Genomic DNA, 22707 nt, shown 5'->3' with positions numbered 1-22707 from the left:
AATCCTATACATTTTTTTCAAACAAGCGTAAAAGTAAAATAACAATAACTGGGCATATGTTCGATTTATTTTGTAAATGTCATTTGCATTTGTTATATTCATTCATAATTTTTGAGGCTTACATCGGCTACTATGACGCAATTCTCTATAACAAGCTTGTTAAGGTTGTCTGACACAACGTCCAAACCGTGGCTTTGACGAATCGATGTCTTGTTCACTGCTCGCTGGCATTCGTACGATTAGTTACTGTGTGAACTGGTGCTGGTTTACAGGACTTTTGGGATCTGACTTGATTTCTTGAAGGATTCTCGCAAAGGAGTCTTTCAATTGGTCGTATCATCGTTGAGTAAATTCCTCTGAGTGCTTCCTGATGCTGGTAAGAATCTAAGAATCTTTCTATGTTTTATGATTCGAAAGGACTGGGAGCCTTTGGTAACCGTTTTATTTGGCAATGTAGTTAGTGATGTAGGTTTTGTTGTAACCTTGTAAATGTATTTGGTCATACGTCTTGGAGGGTATTTTTGTAACATTGCCTAATATTGGTCCTTTGGCTTAATTACCGAATTCGGTGCAGTATCTCCCTCCTCATTTGCCCTACGAAAATCTTTTTATGAATTTATTTGGTCAAATGTGCATCTTATGTAAAGTATATTTAATAAGTTTTTGCACTTAATGCATTGTAACATTCGCAGGAAATTTATCGACTGAAGTGGGAATAACTCCTGGAATGTTCCACTAATGAAATTTGCGGTGTCAGGTTGTCAGTCGTCTGTCTTCAAAGATCAAAGCTTGCCGCTTATTTGCTTGTTGTGCATTGGGATCAGTAAAACAATCCAAAATGAAACATGACATTATTATGTACATGTGTGTGATATGTATTTCAGTACCCTGAATATTTAACTACGCGTATTTGTCATGTTTATGCTGAACTCGACTACAAGTGTTCAACTTTGCTTAAAGCCGAAATGCCTGCGCGGTCGCTCCGTCTTTTGTGGGGTCCGACAGTTGTTGTTTCTAAGAAGTCTCATGTTGAAGTGGATGCGTGAATGAAGAAACACAATTGCGTTCGGTAAAAATGATTAAAATGCGAACTTAGCATGTTTCAGTATTAATTTTTTGAATGTACAGCAACACAATGCTTGTTAGAAACACTAGGTAGTTTATTGACCACAACATAGTACAATTAAAATTAAAAGCTCTTGGATATGGTCCAACAAAAGATAAAGGAAAAAAATACATATAAATCTTTAGAATCAAAAATACATCTGAATCAAAAATAGAACTAGAACGCGTGAAACCATGCTATATAATATTTTCTGCGTATTAATTTTACAAATAAAACTGTAAATGGAGCTAAATAAACGAAAACCTTATACCCATTTAAGCAGAACCTTAACAACAACAACTTTCCTTACAAAGTATAAAACTAAATATACTCTAGAAAAAACAAAAACAAAAAAAAAACGAAAACAAATCATAACATCCAACATGCGGAACAACACCTTCTAACAGTTCTCAGTACTTTTCTGATACACACGAAGATAGAATTAAATGTATTATTTTACTGTGAATAACCCAAATTAACCTCGATGAGGTTATGAAGGGGTTTTGTTCCTCAGTAACTTGGTTTCTTATTTCGAATGACTAGACTTGTTTATAGTTGTTCTCCTTTATCATCAGCAGTAAAGTTTTATAGGTACATGTCTGTGACTGCTGAATGATTTAACCTTAAAATATACTTGGCAGATTTCGATGTTAAACCGAAAATTACTACGGCGCCCTTCAGGTTCGGTAACTATCAGTTGACGTGCAAAATGGGCCCCGTGTTTAGTACCAGTCCCTCGGGGATGAACGTAAAAACGTAAACAAAACTATTAGGATCATAAACACAAACAAAAGGCGTTAACATGCACACAAAAACATAGGCAAAAAGTGGTAACTATTACGCAGTCCTTCCGGCGGGAGAGGGACCAGGCTGCGGCTGTAGTCTTCAGTTTTCCGATTTTCGCCTTGATACCAGGCTCATTCCCACGAAAAGCCGAGTTTGCCCTCAGGTTTCGCTCACACGCGTTCTCTCCGAAACGTAAACTGCACGGCAGGGTATTATACTGGATCCTGTCGCCTGCAGAAATGAATCCATCTTTTTCTAGTTTCTGGTATTTTGGAATAGAGTGGAATGCAATGCTCTTCTCCTGTGGTGACGCTTGGAAAAACATCCGTACGCAGCACAAACTCTCGGCATTTTTATAGTCACGCAGGAAATCGGAACTGGAATTAAATCAACAGTGATAGCCATGAAAAACTGAAATAACGCGGGAGTATTTCTTGCTGATCTCTACACTGCAAGTGTTTGTAAACAAATGGTGACTCAAGCTTTTCGTATAAGGAATATTAATCAGAGTCAAGAAAAAGCCATATAAATAAACCTCCCAATATCAAGAACTTGTTTTGCAAAATAACACCATAAACTGTACGTTTATGTGGCCCACGTCCAAAATCTGGTGATATTTTTCAAATGTCTATACACTCTAAGGCGGAACCTCGTGGTCAGAATGAATTTCAGAATCCCATCTTGAGCGTTCATGTTCCTAACAATGTTGTACATTTCTCACTATATTTAACTGTTGTTTTTATCGGCCTTCGTGTTGTGAAAATTCTCCAATTCACGCTCACTTTTGTTAATACTTCAACACTGAACTTAGCCTACTGAACATTAGGAATGCAACGGCCCATTTCAGGGCAGAGAGATGGCGATGTTTACCTACACTTTGTCGAGTCTTGGATGCCCGGGCGGATGCTTATTTAGTTTCTAGTAAATTGAAATCGGATGATCTACAACTTCAGATCTGCTGGTACCTGGCCAGAGGTAATTTTGGTGAATGGGTTAGATCTGTGCACTTATAATGAGTATCATGTACTTTATGTAATTCAGGTAGTTCTTAAGTTAGAATTTTGTCCTCATGCAATAACGTCTTGAAAGTTCTGCCAATCACAACATTCTTGAATGAACAAATAAAAAAACTTTTCTGCTTCAGTGAACACAACACGGCATTCCTATTCGACTCGTCAAAATTAAAAACCGTGGCGGGATAATATCACCTCTAGGTATACAACTGCGAATCCAAGAATTGTAACCTGGCAGTGAAACGGGGAACACAGTTTTCTAATACCTTCACAGCCACATAAGTGACTGCCGAATTAAATGTTCCCAAATGATGATGCGAATAACTTATTCCCCCACAACTTCTGAGATATGGTCTCCAATTTGTTATCTTACATCGGACGATGAATGATTTTTCCTATCAAATATATTTTACGAAGAGACTGTATCAATACAAGGCAATAAAGCCTCCTATCAATGATAGTTTTCATAACAGGCCTCTCAATAAAATCACTAAAAAAGGCAAGTTCCCTTGTAGCTTAAGAGTGCCTGTGGCCGCCTACTGAAGTCACCTCTAGTCGCCTCCACAATTTCGTGTTACTGTTGCAGTTTATGGATTTGTAATTCATTCAGAAATTGCTTGATCGATTTACCTAATCTTTGGATGAATATGTTTTCTTGACAGCTCGATCAAGGACCTGTCACACTGACAAATTTTCAAAAGCCTAAAACTTGCATGCCTCAACTGTAGTCATCTTGGTCATACAACTGGGAAAAGAGATTTAAGTTTTGTATCTTACATAATTCAGGAACTTACTGTGATGTTAATATTAAGAAACGTCTTCTCTTTCAGTTGGTTGAATGAGACTTCCAAAAAGATAGTCCTAATAGCAGACATTAAGGGTATAGACTACCAGTTCAACTGTTTATGCCAATGCTGATGCCTGGCACTCGAAGGAAGTAAGAATTAAACTGCCAAGTCCTGTGTGAATAAGGAAACCTATTTCGGTGCCGAATGTTAGTTTTATTTTTTTTCTAAACTTATTACGATTTCCGAGTTTTCTTCCACGAGTGAGAAAACGCATGAAATTTTAGCGATCTTTCATGGTCTTTTTGTAAACTAGTTTTGTCAGATTATTCACTGGGGGGCGACTAGAGGTAACTTCAGTAGGCGGCACTGGCACTCTTTTAAGCTGTAAAGAAACTTGCCTTTATTAGTGATTTTATTGGGAGGCCTGTTGTGAAAACTATCACTGAATAGGAGAGGTTCTTTGCCTTGTATTGATACAATCCCTTCGTAAAATATATTTGCCGGGAAAAATCATTCATCGTCCGAAGTAAGATAACAAATTGGAGACCATATCGCAGAAGTTGTGGGAGAATAAGTTATTCGCACCATCATTTGAGAAATTTAATTTACGTGGCTGTTAAGGTATTAAAAACTGTGTTCCCTGTTTCGCTGCCAGGTTACAATTCTTGGATTCGCAGTTGTATACCTAAAAGTGATATTAGTCCGCCACAATTTTTAATTTTGACGAGTCGAATAGGAATGCCGTGTTGTGTTCATTGAGGCAGAAAAGTTTTTTTATTTATTGCAGTGGTCGTACACTATTGTCTGTGGACAATATTTCTACGACTATTCCTGCCAGTTGTACGTGAGGTTTATTGTACTTAGCAGTTCATTTCAGCCACATAATATTCCTTTGCCTCCGGATTTGCCTCTTTTGGTGATTGACACTGGTGTTAAAATGATTGTTGTTGTGTAAAACAAGCAAAGTGCCTAGTCTTGTCAGTCAGTCTGCTGTTTTTGTTATTTGTTCTGTGTATGCAGTTATGAGTAACTTACAAAAGATTCGATATTAAATACAGAAGCTTAAAAAAAAAAAAATTAGAGGGAGATCATTCCTAATTCTCATCTGAAGTGTGTAAAATGTGGATTTTTCTCGATTCCCAAATTTAAGTGTCGGCTGTATCTAGTAAAAATGTTAAGAACGTTCCCGTGGCACCAAGTTTTAACAATGTCATTGCTGTAACAGCGGCTAAGCTTTCATGATTAACTGGGCCGCGCTCCCCAGTTTCTAAAGGAATCAGACTAACGGATGAGTATCATCCTAATTATGATCTGACCTACTGTATATGTGTATGAAAAAAGTAGAGGTTAGCTATCTCCCGTGTCGTGGTTTTGTTTCCTTTGCGAAAGTCACAGACGAACCATGATTAAATATTCATAATGATATTGTAGGTTTTGAAGCGATTATGTAGCATGGGCAGAGAGAGAGAGAGAGAGAGAGTAGCATGGGGGGAGAGAGAGAGATGCCACTGCAAGAAGGCTTTTGTAATGATGTGAGAATCGGCAGCTTGCTTCGATTAGCGACTGACATACCGTAGGTCGTTATTGTACTTAATAATTCGTTTTGCCGGCTGATGATTTTGCATTCGGGTCGTTTCGGCCGTAAGCACGTTTACGTGCAAAATGGGCGCCGTGTTTAGTACCAGCCCCTTGGGGATGTACGTAAAACATGAAATAATAATGGTAAATACCATAAACATAACGTCTTGCATTGTTTTGGATGTTACGGCCTAAAGTGACTTACGGCCGAAATGACCAGGACCGATGATTTTGATGTCATCTTGTAATCTCATATATTATGAATACTTTATTTTGTTGATGTACGATGCATTTCCGAGTATATAACCTCCTGCTGACAACATTTCATTGGACTGAATAATTTTCTTGGCTCAGTTTAGTCAGCACCTCCCTCTGAGACAGGATTCTGTTTACAGCTTATGCTGGCACCTTAGTCACATTAGTTGAGAAGTGGAACTGGTTTTATTAATATATTATGATTGGTAGTAGCGTATCGACAGTTACAGTGTAAATTATTTTTGTGTATATATTGCTATTTTTTCTTTGTGTGTACCTAACGTTAAAATTGGCTTTTGTGACATTTTGTACATAAAAGTATTCCTAAATGTCATTTGTGAGAACAATCGTTGGCAGATTGTTCCCTTGTTGCCGCCTCTATTTGTGTTTTCTCTTGGCTTGGCGAGCTGACGTCTGTCATGAGGTGTTCGGCAGTGTCAGTCAGGTCCAGGGCAGCAGCAAGTCAGGTCCAGGCAGCAGCAAGTCAGGTATATGCACGTATAAAAAAAACTCGCCTAATAACTAGCGTAACTTTGTATTAGTTGTTAGTACTATCGACTGGTTATACACAATGTAGTATATTGTATATAGAGATAGTTATTAATTTAATAAAGGATAGATTTTAAAAAGTATTATTAGTTGGAACTGCGTTGCAGCTCAGGAATCAAATTCAACTACATCCTCTTATAGACTTTGTTAGTGGAATGCAAACCACATCTTATGGGCAGTGTGTGTAGGCATACGAAAGTGATAATGTGGGTCGATAATTGATAAAGGCAATTGACTAATTACAGGGAACTGGCCACAACTATTTATCATTTAAACAACATGTTATTGCCATGTAATTTTATTATCTGTGGAGTATACCTGTGACTTCATTTGGAAGCTTAGGTGAACTTCACAATACGTGGAAACAATTCGTTAAAATAATAAAAAAAAAAGACATGAAAAAGAAAGAATGCCTGCCGTGCTTTTATATTTAATTCATTATGCTTGAGAGAAGCTCCTTTTCCGAATGTCTTGATTAATATTAAAGTTTTCCCTTTCCAGGAATTCTTGAGCATTGATGGAGGTTTACATCGTGTGCGGACAATTTGCCGACAGACAATTGACCGACAGACAGTTAGCCGACAGACAATTGGCCGACAGGACAATTGGTCGATAAGACAATTGGCCGACAGACAATTGGCCGACAGGAGAATTGGTCGATAAGACAATTGGTCGACAGACAGTTAGCCGACAGACAATTGGCCGACACGACAATTGGTCGATAAGACAATTGGCCGACAGACAGTTAGCCGACAGACAATTGGCCGACAGGACAATTGGTCGATAATGCGTACATTAAATTTATTTAAAAAAAAAAAAAACATCCAAATGAAAGGAAAAAAATTCAAAGCTAAAAACATAATATTCATGGTTACTATACTATACTAAACTACTTATTTTTGAAATCATTATACTAAACTACTTATTTTTGAAATCATTATACTAAACTACTTATTGTTAAGATTGTTATTCTAAACCAATTATTGCTGATATCGTTATGCTAAACTACTACTTTTGAGATCGTTATGCTAAACCACTTATTTTCAAATGCTTTTCCAGACCAAACTTTCATCTTGTTTTTACTAAGTTTATTTTCCAAGCCCTTCAGTATCAGCCATGGAGTTCATCAAAACGGAACGAGGCGGCAAAAAACTTCTTTTCGAGGGATACGCCTACATTACTGACAGAACCAGAGAATCAATAACGTATTGGAGATGTGCTAATCGTAATAACTGCAATGCAAGATTGACTACGATCGACAAAGTAATTAGCAGAACTCCTTCTGAACACTCCCATCCACCAACTCCTATTGAAAATCGAGCTTTAAAAGTTAAAGAAGAAATAAAGCTTATTGCGGCCCGATCTGAGGAAATGCCGAGCTCTATTATTGATAGTGCAACTTCAGATATCCCTGTGACCATTGCTGGAGCTTTACCAAAAAAGGACTCTCTCAAACGTGCAGTGCGACGGAAGAGACCCGGTCTTAAAGAAGATGAGCTATATAAGACTCCGAGAGGTGATCATTTTTTACTCTTTGAAAATGAAGAGGTTTCTATTTTCGGAACTTTGAAAAATCTGGAAATCTTATCCAAGAAAAGTGAGTGGTTCTGCGACGGGACTTTTGACTCTGCACCTTTGGGCAAGCTGCTATACTCGATCCATGCGCTAATTACTGAAAATAAAACAATGCCGCTACTTTATTGCGTGACAAACAGTAAATCTGAAGCGGATTATGATTTAATATTTAACTTCATTAAAGAAGGAAGAAATGTAAATGTGACATCAATTACAGTAGACTTTGAAAATGCATTTACTGTAAAACAGCTACAAGCACTAGCTTTCGTACCACCTGATGATGTACCTTTTTAGTTTGAACAATTTATTAATTCTTTAGATGCACAAACTGATGAAATTTTGGAAGATTTCTTGTCTTATTTTGAGTGTACATGGTTAGAAATCGTGCAGCGTGGTAGACGTAGACGACCTTTATTCGACATTTTGTTATGGTCGTGTCACAACAGAGTGCTGAACGATCTGCCGAAAACCAACAACTCGCTGGAAGGGTGGCACCACGCCTTCAGTAGAAGAGTAAATGTCCATCACCCTAACTTATCAAAATTAATTCAAAAGCTCAGAATTGAACAATCAAGCACAGAAATTCTAATAGAACAGGCATTTTCAGGAGCTGATGTTTCAAGGGAAACAAAAATACATTCGTGTTAAGGAAAGACTGAAAAACTTGTACTCAACTATGACATCGAAGATGGTTTGCAATTTTTAAGAGCTTGTGCACACAATTTTATCAATTAAATCGTTTTTCTAAATTTTTGAGATCAATATTATGTTTTTATCTTTTAATTTGTTCCCTTTTATTTTGATCTTTTAATTCTTTTTTTTATAAATCTTTTGTACGCATAAAGTCTTTTTATGTAAGTTTTAATTTTTTTTAATAAAGCGTGTATGTATTAACCTTTTTTTTAGATCCTTTTTAAGATGAACTCCATGACTGATACTGAAGGGCTTGGAAAAATAAACTTAGTAAAAACAAGATGAAAGTTTGGTCTGGAAAAGCATTTGAAAATAAGTGGTTTAGCATAACGATTTCAAAAGTAGTTGTTTAGCATAACGATATCAGGAATAATTGGTTTAGAATAACAATCTTAACAATAAGTAGTTTAGTATAATGATTTCAAAAATAAGTAGTTTAGTATAATGATTTCAAAAATAAGTAGTTTAGTATAATGATTTCAAAAATAAGTAGTTTAGTATAATGATTTCAAAAATAAGTAGTTTAGTATGAATTTTAACCATGAATATTATGTTTTTATTTTTTTAATTTTTTAATGTACTTTCATTTGGATGTTTTTCCTTTTTTTTAATAAATTTAATGTACTGTCGGTCAATTATCGACCAATTGTCCTGTCGGCCAATTGTCTGTCGGTTAACTGTCTGTCGGTCAATTGTCTGTCGACCTAATTGTCCGACTCGGCCAATTGTTTGACATAACGCTGTCAAGAATGAAGTTTTACCTCAAATTCAAATTCAAATTCAAAATATTATTTGACATTAATTCAAAATATTATTTGACATCAAAGGAGCATGTCAGCATGCTGACAAGCCCACTCAACAGTATTTTACACAATCATAATAAAACTGATTTATTTACAAATGTTGTAAAAATCATTAATAGTTATCCAGTCATTGAGCAAAAATATTTAATAACGTATGTCGAACTTTGTAAACTTATCTAATATTCTTGTAACCATATTGTTATTTACCATATAACAAACCATCTCAGACATATCATTTACATTGCTATCTCTGAATTCTTCCAAACCATTACATTCCATTATATAATGATACAAAGTATGTGACTTTACATTACTACATAATTTGCAAACCATTCCTTCAGAGCCCTCATTGTACTCCCAAATATATCTATAACCAAACCGTAACCTCATCATAAAAGAATCATATCGAGGTGAAGCTCTACCATAAGTAAAACTAGTGTTATTCATGATAACATCGTAATGTTTCATGCTCCTACTGCCATTATTCAGTATCATACGTGCACCGTCAAACTCCCACTGCTTCCTCACTCTTCTTATTTCAGATTTTATTCTAGCAATGCTTAATGTACAATGATATTCTATAATTTCCTTGTCACATCCATTCTTAGCCAAACTGTCAGCAACTTCATTAAAATAGATATCGCAATGAGACGGTATCCACATGAAACTCACCTCACACTCAAATGAATTTAATTTGTGTATACATTTTCTACAACTTAAAACTAAATCATCAGTAGTCATTTTACTATTTAAAGCAAATAGAGCACTTTGACTGTCAACAAAACCATAAACACTTTTCTTCTTTTCTAGTGCATATTCAAGTCCAATATATATAGCATAAAGTTCTGCTGTCATGCATGAGCTCCTATCAGCAATTCTTTTAGACAATCTTTTTTCAACACTTATACCATATTCAAAAAATTCTCTTATCACTACACCAGAACCTGCTCTATTTCCATTTACAGACCCATCACAGTAAAAGTGTATAACATTTTCCTTCGGATATCTAGATAGTTTTTCAATAAATAGCTGTTGTAATTCTTGAGGATGACAATTTCTCTTCCTAACATCTAGTTTATCTATTTGTACAGATACTGCTTTCTTTAGCCATGGCTCTATATCAATATTTCGTGGTACAGGTACACAAAAACATATTACATTATACTGACACAACATTTGACAAATTCTTTTGCCATAAGTATTCATCCTAAAGTTTCTAGCAAGACCAGATCTGTATTGATCTACTACAGACTTCACACTACTGTCACCACTTCTAACGAGTCTCAAGACAGAGGCCACTGTTAATTCCTGTATTCTATGCATAACGCTCGGAATATTCAGCTCCATTCTCATAATTTCTATTCTTGTCGTCCTTGCACAACCGAGTACAATCCTCATACCTTCATTTTGTACAACCTCCAATGGCCTAATATCCTTCTCTGAATAGGACAATAAAACTGGGGCTGAATAGTCAATAATACTCCTTACGGTACTCAGATATACTGACCTAAGAACAGGTACACCAACACCATTTCCTCTATTAGATAACACTCTCAGAGGTTTTAGCCTAGACACGCATATATTCTTGACATAAGCAATTTGATCCTTAACATTACTAAAACTGATATACATTCCAAGATATTTATAACTAGTTACCTTTTCCAATCTCATTCCATTCAGCGAGAATTCTTTTCCATTAGCAGTTCTCGATTGGTATTTAGTTTTATTTTCATTAATAACCAGCCCTAAACGAACACACAAACACTGAAGCTCTTCAATAACCTTGATCAAACAGTTTTCATCTATGCATTGAATTAGGATATCGTCAGCATAGACGAGAATCTGAGAATTTCCAAAAAAATTAAAGGAAGCTATACTGTCCATAAGTATGTTAAAAAGCATAGGGCTCAATACTCCACCTTGAGGTGTATCAAGTTCAAACTCTCTTTGTTCAGATTCCTCTCCCTGAAACCATACACTAGCTTTCCTATTACTTAAATAATCTGCAATCCAGGTCAGGAGCCTTCCTTTCACACCTTTACTCACCAGGTTCTCTAACACCACATCTTTATTTGCCTTATCAAAGGCCCCTTTAATTAAAGATCTACAAACAATCGACATCTAACATTATTATCCGTAAGACACTTTATCACACAATCTGTTGTGCTTCTACCCTTCATAAATCCATACAGGTTATTGGACAGAAGACCATCTATTTTATACATCAATCTGTTTAAGATCATTCGTTCCATCATCTTTGATAAACAAGAAGTTAAAGATATGGGCCTATAATCTTCATTATTCTTAGGCACAGGAATGATCAACGCCACTTTCCACTCCACTGGCAATCTCCCATTTCTATAAGATAGATTAATGAGATCTAGTATAGGACTATCTTCCATGCTTATGAGACAGTTGAGGACTTCGTATGTCAGGCCATCTCTACCCGGCGCAGTGGATTTTCCCCTTTTTACAGCGTTCAGAAGTTCATCCCTAGTAAATGCAACGCAAGTATCATCATTCAAAGCGCTTTGCAAGCGAATCAACTCCCTTCTCCTAGACCTTAGGTTTCTCAGACAACTCTGGACATTATTAGGAAGGCTTGAAAGACTAGAGGCATACGACCACTTATTAATAAGATCGTTAGCTTTATCTTTAGGATTTGGATGAATATTAAATTTCTTTTTAACACCCCTAACTCTATTTACACAATTCCAGACCTGGCTCAAGCTTTTGGAACTACCAATTTCCCTCAAAAAATTGTCCCAGTATTGATTTCTCGCCTTTTTTTTATATCTGTTGTAGACTCAGCAACTTCAATTAAAGTTTCTTTGTTATTTTCATTTGTAGGATCCTTACTCCAGTTACTGTGACATTTTCTTAACACCTTGGTCCACCCCTTAACTACTTTATCATTATAATACATTTTAGATTTTGCATTAAAACCCGTTAAATTCCTCGGCTTAGGTCTACCCAATATAGAATCCACCACTCAATAGATTCTCATAAAATACATTTTCATCTGTTACATTAAGCTTTTTATACTCCTTATACCAAGTTCCAATTTTAGAAACAAAATAACTGCTTTGACCATCTTTAAGTGAATATCTTTTCCTATTATTGATGAAACTCATTTTGTTAATATGCATCTTAACTTCAATAGCGAAATGATCACTCAAAAGTGTGCCTACAACATCCAAACTTGCTTCAATATCCAGCATGTTGAAAATAATTGGAAAATCTAACCTACCGCCCTTAATATGAGTAGGATCACCTTGTCCAATAACTTTAGCATCTTCAATAGAATCCAAAAAAGTGTTTAACACCATCCCATTGCGATTTTGAGTACCTTTGGAGCCAAGATTTCTGTGCCTAGCATTCAAGTCACCTATTAAAAGACATTCTTCAACATAAATTACATCTGGAAAATCATCAATAACTAATTTATCAGGATGGACATAAATATTAATCAAATTTAAAATGGCATCTTTAAGCGTAACACTAACACACACATACTCAGTACCATTAACCTTTTCAGCAGACTGAAATGTTGCGGGAATATTGCTCTTAATATAGGTTGTCAAACCCCTGCAGTTCATAATCATATCTGCAGGTAACTCAAACCTCTGGTAGTTTTTCAAATTAAAATTTATTCCACTCATCCCAACCTCCTGCAGAGCTATAACATCAATATCGTTAGAATGAATATACGCATGAAGATCGGTTACCCTATTTTTTAAACTATTAACGTTCCAAGACAAAACCTTAAAGTTTTTCTTCTCCATTATTCACACATTATTCACACATTTATCCTTCAATATAAGAACAGACTGCAACAACTTCAATTTTAAATCATCCAAAGGATTATTAACATAAGCTAGAACCAAATCTGCCATATTCATAAATTCATTTAACAACCCATTTTTATCCTTACCACCTCTAAGGGATGTGTCTTTCGGTACAGTATTTGCATTGCTATCACCAAATACATTCTCACCTTCTTGATTACTTTTCCAACAAACAAATGATGTTTGCAAGTCCTCCATTTGCTTCCTAAGTTCATTTAACTCTCGTTTCATCAATTCAATTTCAGAACAATCTCCTCGCCGAGTTTCAATTTTTTGTTCACTTTCCTTAATGGTGTTTGTTGTCCGCTGAGCCACCTGCTTACGCCTTTCTTCCCAGACGTTGATTGGAGTCGTTTGCTCGTTGATTGCTGGACGATCGTTCTGCCCAACATTTGGACCGTCTGGAGTGTCTACTGGCCTTGTTTGTGGTTTCTTTTTACACAGATGATAATTAGCATTATGTTTTCCGCCACAATTACAACATTTTGGCTCAACATTTTCGTTTTCAGTGATCTTGGCAATACATTCTTTCGAATCATGATTCTTCCCACAGTATCTGCATCGGAAGTGACCATGGCACTTATACTGCTTATGACCCCATTTACTGCATTTATAGCATATCACTGACGTCTCATTATAAACACTAACATGTCTATAACCAATTCCAGATAGAAAGACTTTCTCTGGAACTAATCCTTTAACCAAGGCTATCAACTGAGGTCTCTTGTAAATAGTTCCTTTTACCCTCACCTCACGACGCTTAACCCCACAAAAGTTTTCCTCTAATGAGAAGTCATCAGGATCTAAGAATATGGGGACATCAAATATGATTACCTTAGTACTTTTAATTCTGTCATCTAATTCCACCATTTTAATGTTGTTAAAGCCTGTAGTTGTTAAAAACTTTACTGCCTCATCATTCTTCACTGTGACATACGGTCTATTCTTCCCTTCCTTGAACAAAGCTTCCATTTCCCTGTGCTGCTTACACAGCTTAACTGTCCATTGGATCTTCTCATTATAATCCATTTCCACATCATTGGGAAAGTACACCCTCCTCATTATAATCCATTTCCACATCATTGGGAAAGTACACCCTCCTCATTATAATCCATTTCCACATCATTGGGAAAGTACACCCTCCTCATTATAATCCATTTCCACATCATTGGGAAAGTACACCCTCTTCCTTTCATATTGCGTACCATGCTCTTGTCTGGAATTGTCACTACTATCTCTGGTGCACATGTCGCTTTTCCTCTTTTTATCAGTAGGAGAAACCGAAACATTATTTACACCTTTGTCGTGTTTACTTTTCCTTTTCAGTCTTCCCACTTCCTGGAATGGCCGCTGATCCAGATCACTGTCACTTGACAAAACCAGATCATCTTCAATTAAACATCCATCAGACCCCAAAATATCCATTTGATTAGCAGCAACTTCAATCCCCAAATTCGAGGAAGAGGCACCATACATGGTGCAATAAGTAAGGCACGGCTACACCGGCGTTAGAGTGACTGAAAAGCTTGACGTCCGTCACCCTTGGCTGTCTGAAGTTTTACCTGAAGTTGGGGTACTGCATGGATCATGAAGGTAATCTTTGGTAATTGTTAAGTGGAACAATTTGCCTAGTTTATTTATGATACTTAAGTTAACATTAGTACAAACGAGCTTAAGAATATAGTATTTACTCATACGGTCTCTCTCTCTCTCTCTCTCTCTCTCTCTCTCTCTCTCTCTCTCTCTCTCTCTCTCTCTCTCTCTCTCTCTCTCTCAGCAACAGTGTGGAAGAATTTAAAAGAAAGCTAGACAAGATCATTAGAACACTGTGGATGAACAGTAAATCCTGCTCCTAGAGATGATGAGCACATATTATGTCTCCTCGGATGGACTAATAGGTCTTTGAGAATTCCTGATCCTTGTAACTCCTTGTAACACTCTCTCTCTCTCTCTCTCTCTCTCTCTCTCTCTCTCTCTGGTGGAAGAGTGATAGCAAAACATACTTGTCCCCCGAAAAAAACATCAAATAGGGTGCTTGTCCCCAGAATAAAAAAACATCAAATTGGAGACTCGTCGGTAAAAGATCAGGGGTCAAATTTTGTGGCCAAAAATAAAAAAGTAAAGTATACCCTAGTTTAACCAGACCACTGAGCTGATTAACAGCTCTCCTAGATCTGGCCCGAAGGATTAAATTTATTCTACGTGGCCAAGAACCAGTTGGTTACCTAGCAACGGAACCTACAGCTTATTGTGGAATCCGAACCACATTATAGCGAGAAATGAATTTCTATCACCAGAAATAAATTCCTCTAATTCTTCATTGGCCGGTCGGAGAATCGAAGGCAGGGCTAGCAGAGTGCTAGCTGAGAACGGTACCCATCCCACCAATGAGGAACTGCCAAAAATAAAGATACGAGACAAAGTTCATTCTTACCCAGGTGCAGGAACAAAGTGAAAAGTGGAAAAAGTGCACTCATGGTGCAGGGAGGAGGAAACTTCTTCTTCCTAAAAGATGGAAGAAACTGGCCAGACAGAAGGTCCTGTAGCCGACCTGAGGAATGTTGTGGAAAACATCCGCGAGAAAACCGACAACGGCATTCTTGTAGGACCTCTGCCTGGAACCAATGTAAGCCACTACCCCTCAGCAAGGCAGTTGGAATCGACGACGACTGGGGCGAATATGCCAAGAAAAAGGTGTTAGGGTTTTAGACTTTTGGGACGGATTTGTAGAGAATAAAAACTATATAAAAAAAGATGGAACTCACTTGAATTTGGAAGGAGCAAAATTACTAGGAAACCTTAACGAAAACTTCTTGAAACGCCTCAGTGGACTGAACGATCAAGGGAAGAAGTCGGAAAACTCCCAGAATTTGGTTAGTAACAGCACTGCAGGAAACAGTGACAATAAAGGAAACGAATACAGCCACTGAGGACAAAAGAGAAGATAGAAAAGTCCCTCAGAGTGGCGCAGTTTAATGTACAGTCTATTCGGAACAAAGCAGATCTCTTCAAAGCATTGATAGCAGGTGAAGAATTAGACATGATGGGTGTCACAGAAACATGGATACAAGGGGCAACAAGAGACTTTGTAGGAGAGCACCAAATAGCAGGGTATAAATTGTTCAAAAAAGATAGACCGAATAAAAAAAGTGGAGTTATGTTATAGAATAATATAGAGAGTAAAATTACAACCATTCAAGAAGTAATTGGCATTAAAATCAGCAGTTTAGGGAAGAAGCTAACTCTAATACTAGTGTACAGACCTCCCCACCAACCACAAATGTCCGACGAGGAGCTGTGTGCATTACTATAGGACAAGAAACAAACAACAAACTCTGCATAATAATAGGAGATTTCGATGCAGCAGTACACTGGGACACTATGACCTCCACATCAAACTTAGAAGGAAAGAGACTTTAAGAATTCGTCAAAAATGAATTTCTCCACCAATGGGTTGACATACCTACTGGAGGAAACAACATACTAGACATCGTCCTATCAACAGAAGATAACCTAGTGTTCGACATCCCAGTAGGTACAAATCTAGGCAAAAGCGACCATAAAATGATTACGTTTTATATTAATATTCACCATAAAAAAGAAAAGATGCGAAAGAGACTCGACTGCCGTCGAGGAGACCTAAAAAACTGGAGTAGTATGTTAAAAATCTAGAGTACGATAAGAATACAGATATAGATAACTACTGGGAAGCCTTTGAAGAAGAATACACAGAAAAACACTCCAGATGTATACCATTAAAGGAAAGACTAACAAACGGGAACCCTCAGCCTAAGTGGTTCAACAAAGAAATTAAAAACAAAATAAGAGAAAGAGACAGATTGCACAAATCAATGACTCCACACCCAACACCAGAAGAAGCAAGCAGGCATAAAGAACTCTGTAGAATGGTGGACAAATTAGTAAGAAATACAAAGATAAATGAGGATAAGAGAGTTGCATTAGTTTTTAAGGAAAACCCAAAGGAATTCTTTGGGCATGTTAATGGTAGGAAGGCAATAAAAAAAATAGTATAGGCCCCTTAAGAGACAATAGAGGAAACCCAGTGAACCCAGACTTGGGAAAGGCAGAGTTACTGAATAAGTATTTTACTAGTGTTTTCACAATTGAAGACACTGCCTCAATCCCTGAACCAGCTATTGAACGTGAAGGGCCAGAACCGCTTGTCAAAATAATATTTACAGAAGAAGACGTTAAAAACAAAACAAAAACTACTTCAAATCTCCTGACCCGGATGGGATTCACCCAAGAGAAATTAGAGTTAAAAGAGGAGATAGTTCCTCACCTACATAAACTCTACAGAAAAACTGCAGAACAACGAATGGCACCAGAAGGATGGAAACTAGGTAATGTGCCCCCAGTTTACAAAGAAAGGTCCAAGAGAAGAGCCAGGAAATTCTAGACCAATCTGTCTAACGCCAGTCCCTTGTAAGATTTTTGAGTCCATAATTCCAGATCAAATTGTGGGTCACATTGATAGAAACAACCTGTTGTTAAACAGTGAACACGCCTTCAGACAAAACATATCCTGCCTATCAAACCTCTTGAGTTTTTCAAAACATGCTTGATATTTACGACAGTAGTAGAGCAATAGATATATTCTACTTAGATTTCCGAAAGGTCTTTGACAAAGTTCCACACAAGAGACTAATAACAAAAGGAATTGTAGGAGAAATAGCAGACTGGATCGAAGACAGGCTAACTAATAGAAAACAGTGTCGTAATAAACGGTGAAAATCAGAATGGGCAGATGTGACAAGCGGAGTTCCTCAGGTTCTGTCCTTTGCCCGCTCTTGTTTTTGATTTACGCGAATGACACTGATGTAGGCTTGACTAGCAGGATAGCCAAATTTGCAGATGACCCAAACTAGGTGTAAATGCAGCAGACCCAGATATGGTGGAAAGTTTAAGAAATGATCAAAGGAAAATAGTGGTCAAAAATATGGCAAATGCCTTTTAACTTGGATAAGACAAGAAGGGGTACATGCAAGAGCCACAAAGTTAGTTCCTTCCATCAGGCAAAGAGGTTACCAAAGATGACTAGAGAGCCTGAACATGTATGGCTTAGAAATACGACGATTGCAAGGACGACTAATAGAAACATTCAAAATACTGAAAGGCATTACAAAAGTAGACAGTAACCTCTTCACATTAACGAAAACCAGACAAGAAATAATGGATGGAAACTAGAAGTGAAGAGACACAACACATCTCATTGTGGGAACTTCTTTACATACAACTTATGTGACACATGGAAGAAACTTCCACCAGAAGTTGTAAACAGCAACAGTGTGGAAGAGTTTAAAAGAAAGCTAGAGAAAATCATTAGAACACTGTGAATGAACAGTAAATCCTGCCCCTAGAGATACTTAAGTGAGCACATGATTTCTCCTCGGATGGACTAATGTCTTTGAGAAATCCTAATCCTTGTATCTCTCTCTCTCTCTCTCTCTCTCTCTCTCTCTCTCTCTCTCTCTCTCTCTCTCTCTACCTGTTTTGCTAGCTCTCTCTCTCTCTCTCTCTCTCTCTCTCTCTCTCTCTCTCTCTACCTGTTTTGCTAGCTCTCTCTCTCTCTCTCTCTCTCTCTCTCCTGTTGTTTTCTCTTTGCTCTCTCTCTCTCTCTCTCTCCTGTTTTCTCTCTCTCTCTCTCTCTCTCTCTCTCTCTCTCTCTCTCTCTCTCTCTCTCTCTCTCTACCTGTTTTGCTAGCTCTCTCTTGTTTTGCTATTTGCTAGCTCTCTCTCTCTCTCTCTCTCTCTCTCTCGACCTGTTTTGCTCTCTCTCTCTCTCTCTCTCTCTCTACCTGTTTTGCTAGCTCTCTCTACCTGTTGTTTTGCTTTTTGCTAGCTTGCTAGCTCTCTCTCTTCTCTCTCTCTCTCTCTCTCTCTCTCTCTCTCTCTCTCTCTCGACCTGTTTTGCTAGCTCTCTCTCAACCTGTTTTGCTAGCTCTCTCTCTCTCTCTCTCTCTCTCTCTCTCTCTCTCTCTCTCTCTCTCTCTCTCTCCCTGTTTTGCTCTCTCTCTCTCTCTCTCTCTCTCTGTGATGTGACATTCTCTCAGTGAGACGTAGTCATTCTTGGTCTGAATAATCTACCCAATATTACGCGTCTAACATACAATTAGCGAATGAAATATAGCTAAAAGTGTTCATGAACTATCGGTGATTAGCTTAATATCAGATTAGAGTGATAAACAGTCTAATAAGTTGTTTTTTCGAGTGAATTATTAAAATCTGAAAATCATGGAGGAGTCGACTAACAGTGGCAAAAGATGGAGAAACCTTGCTTGCATCGGTGACATTCAGTATGATGAATTGGCAGGCAGGGAACTCGGTCTGCTTATCGTGAAGATGAATAGCTACGTCGACCAAAAAGATGCAAAAGCATTCACAGACATATTGAAAGGATACGATCCTTCAAACTGGAGCAAATCTGTAGAAAATATAATGAAAATAATGGAAGGGATACCAATGAAAGTTCAAGTTATCAAAAGACTTATAAAGAAAATCTACAAAAATCAACACATACCATCAAAGAAAATAAGTATGGTGAAATTAGTGAATATATTGATTGATGCAATAGGCAAACGGATGCCTAAAGCATGTAAACTATGTAGAGTGTGGTATAGCATTGTAAATCCACAAAACCTGATTAGGAAATGCTATGCTTGCCATGTGCCTACGCATCCTTCATGTGCTGAAGTAATGCAAAATAAAAATAAGGACACAAAAATATTTTGCTCAACATGTCTAGTATGGATAGACAAGGTTATTAAATAAAGACTTAATGTACAGATTGTGGAGGATGAAGAAGATGAAGAGGAAGAAGAGGAAAATAGAAAAGAAGAAAATAAGACTGAAGAGAGAGAAAAGAGTAATGAAAACAAAGAACAGGATAAGAGTATGGATGCAGAGAAACTCATAGATTCTACATATGAGGCAATACAGCAACATACATATGAAGAAATAAATTATGACATGATAAATCAAAATAAAATCCCAAAGAGGTTGTACCCGGATCTTCATATTGATGGGAAAGAACAAGAAAAAAAAAAGAAAGACACAGTATGCACCCTTTTGAAAAGAGGGAATTGCAGGTTTGGTGAAAGATGTTATTATAAACATCCCAAGATATGTCACAATTATGAGATCTATGGAAAATGTGCATATCTAGATGGCTATGAAGAGGAATGCAGCGATCTACATCCAAAAATATGTAGAAACTGGAAAGAAGGAAATGGATGTAGGTTTAATAAGAAATGTAGGTACATGCATCCTGTAGCCATGAAAAACCAAAATGAAAATCAAATACATATAAAAAATCAAGGTAAAAATGAAACAAATAAAGGAAGGAACAAAGATCATGTGATGAAGGCAAAAAGCAAGCCAACAACACATTATGAAAAGTCAGCACCACGATATGAGGCATCAGCTCCTAGATATAGCACAAGGAACAAGCAATGTATCTATGATGCTAGGGGATGGTGCAGATTTGGAGATAAATGCAGGTTTATGCACAAAATGAATAATTATGAAGCTGGAAGATCAAATATAATGGAAAAGTTGGATTTTTTAATGTACGAATTTCTGGAAATGAAAAAAAGATCAACATATCAGAACAGGAAAGAGACATGGGAAAATCCAATATTATTACCCATATTAGATAATGGAGATAATACGCAAACCATCATAGTGATGAACACGCAGGGTTTAGTTTCGAGGAACTCAGAAAGAAAGGTAGAGTTCTTAGAAGAACTAACCCAAAATGAAAAAATAGAAATATTGAATATAAGTGAAACCTGGTATTCCCAAGAGACTGGTAATGATGACCAGATAAAGGGTTTCCAAACTTATAGATCAGATAGAAAAAATAGAAATCAAGGGGGAACTGCGATATATGGGAGAGATGCCAATCAAGGAAAAATCTGTGAGAAATATAGTAACACAGAATGTGAATTAATAGCGGTAGAATTTGAATCCGAAAAATTAGTGAACATTGTAATATACAGACCCCCTAATACTAAAGAGTTTGACATAATAATTGGCAAATTGGATGAAATATGTAGAAATCACAAGGACTGGACTATACTCCTATCCGGAGACTTTAACTTTCCTTTTGTAGAATGGAAAGAACGAATAGGAGACTGTGGTTGTATTTATACATAGAAAAAAAGAGAGCAATAGTAGTGCAGAAGATAAGAGGCAATTTGAAAAGCTATAAGATATGCTACTAGAACATAACTTTCAGCAAATAAATCACCTGCCAACAAGAAAGGATAATATTTTAGACCTAGTATTTGTGAATGAGGTGAACTATATTAAAGAAATAATAGTTTATAACACGAGTATTTCGGACCATAATGTCATAGAACTAACAGTCCGTTCCAAAACAAATGAAAACAGAGAAAAGCAAGAGACGGAAAAATGGGAAGAATTTGGAAAATACAATTTCTAGAGTAAGAATATAAACTGGTCAAAAATAAATGAAGAATTAAACAAAGAATGGGAAAACATATTTGTAAGTGATAATATACAGGTAAATACCGATATATTATATAAAATATTAGAGGAAATAGTGGAAAAATATATACCGAAGAAAAAAAGTAAACATCAGTCACGAATTCCAAGAGACAGAAGGATCTTGTTCCAGAAAATTAGAAAGTGGAAAAAAGGTCTTGCAAAAGAAAAGAATGCATGGAAAGTGATGGAACTAAAAAGTAAGATAGAAAATGCAGAACAGAAGATTATACTATCAAAAGAAAATGAAAAATGGAACCTAGAAGAAAAGACCCTACAAAATATCAAGCAAAACCCTAAAATTTTTTATTCATATGCAAAAAAGATGAATAAAATAAGAGTAGAAATAGGCCCTCTAAGAATTGAAGGGCGATTAACGAATGAAAAAAAAGAAATATGTAACATATTAGCAGAAAGATATAAGAGTGAATTTACACCTAGAATTGACAATGAAGATAATGATACAGAAATAAGAGATGAAAATATTGAATACTTATCGGATATAGATATTACAGAAGCCGATATTGTGCAGGCTATTAATGAAATTAAAAATGGATCAGCAGCAGGACCAGATGGCGTACCTGCCATATTGTTAAAGAAAGTGGTTCATTCAATCGCAAAGCCGCTAGCATTATTATTAAGACAAAGTATAGATACAGGCAAGATTTATGATGAGCATAAATTAGCATATATTACTCCTACTTTCAAAAGTGGTTCAAGACTAGAGGCAAGTAATTATAGACCTGTGAGTCTGACATCTCATATTATGAAAGTTTATGAAAGGGTAATGAAAAAAGATATAATGAAACATTTAATGAAAAATAGATTGTTCAATATAGGACAACATGGTTTTGTACCTGGAAAAAGTACACAAAACCAGCTGTTAGTCCACCATGAAAGCATATATAAAAATATGATAAATGAAAAAGATACAGATGTGGTTTACCTAGACTTTGCAAAAGCTTTTGACAAGGTAGATCATAATATATTAGCGAAAAAAATTAGAAAACATAACATTGTTGACAAAGTAGGAAGATGGATAAAAGAATTTTTGCAAAACAGAAAACAGATAGTGATTGCAAACGATGAGAAATCAGATGAAGCTACGGTAATATCCAGTGTACCACAAGGTACGGTGTTAGCTGCATTGCTGTTTTTGATTATGATTGCAGACATAGACAGCAA

At 36.6% G+C, this 22707-nt stretch overlaps 1 long non-coding RNA gene across 1 annotated transcript in view; it reads left to right on the top strand.

Annotated features, from left to right (window-relative positions):
- Positions 1-261: 261 nt before the first annotated feature.
- LOC136834185 (uncharacterized) overlaps positions 262-22707 on the top strand; it is a 29612-nt gene continuing 7166 nt past the window's right edge. Inside the window, exons 1-2 of the long non-coding RNA XR_010851668.1 lie at positions 262-376; positions 14320-14586. This is a non-coding gene — a long non-coding RNA (uncharacterized lncRNA). The remainder of the gene's footprint in view (positions 377-14319; positions 14587-22707) is intronic.

Source organism: Macrobrachium rosenbergii, chromosome 53 (genome assembly GCF_040412425.1).
Source record: "Macrobrachium rosenbergii isolate ZJJX-2024 chromosome 53, ASM4041242v1, whole genome shotgun sequence".
Lineage (NCBI taxonomy): Eukaryota > Metazoa > Arthropoda > Malacostraca > Decapoda > Palaemonidae > Macrobrachium > Macrobrachium rosenbergii.
Note: the sequence above shows the minus strand (reverse complement) of the source record. Positions and strands in the feature narration are given on the sequence as shown.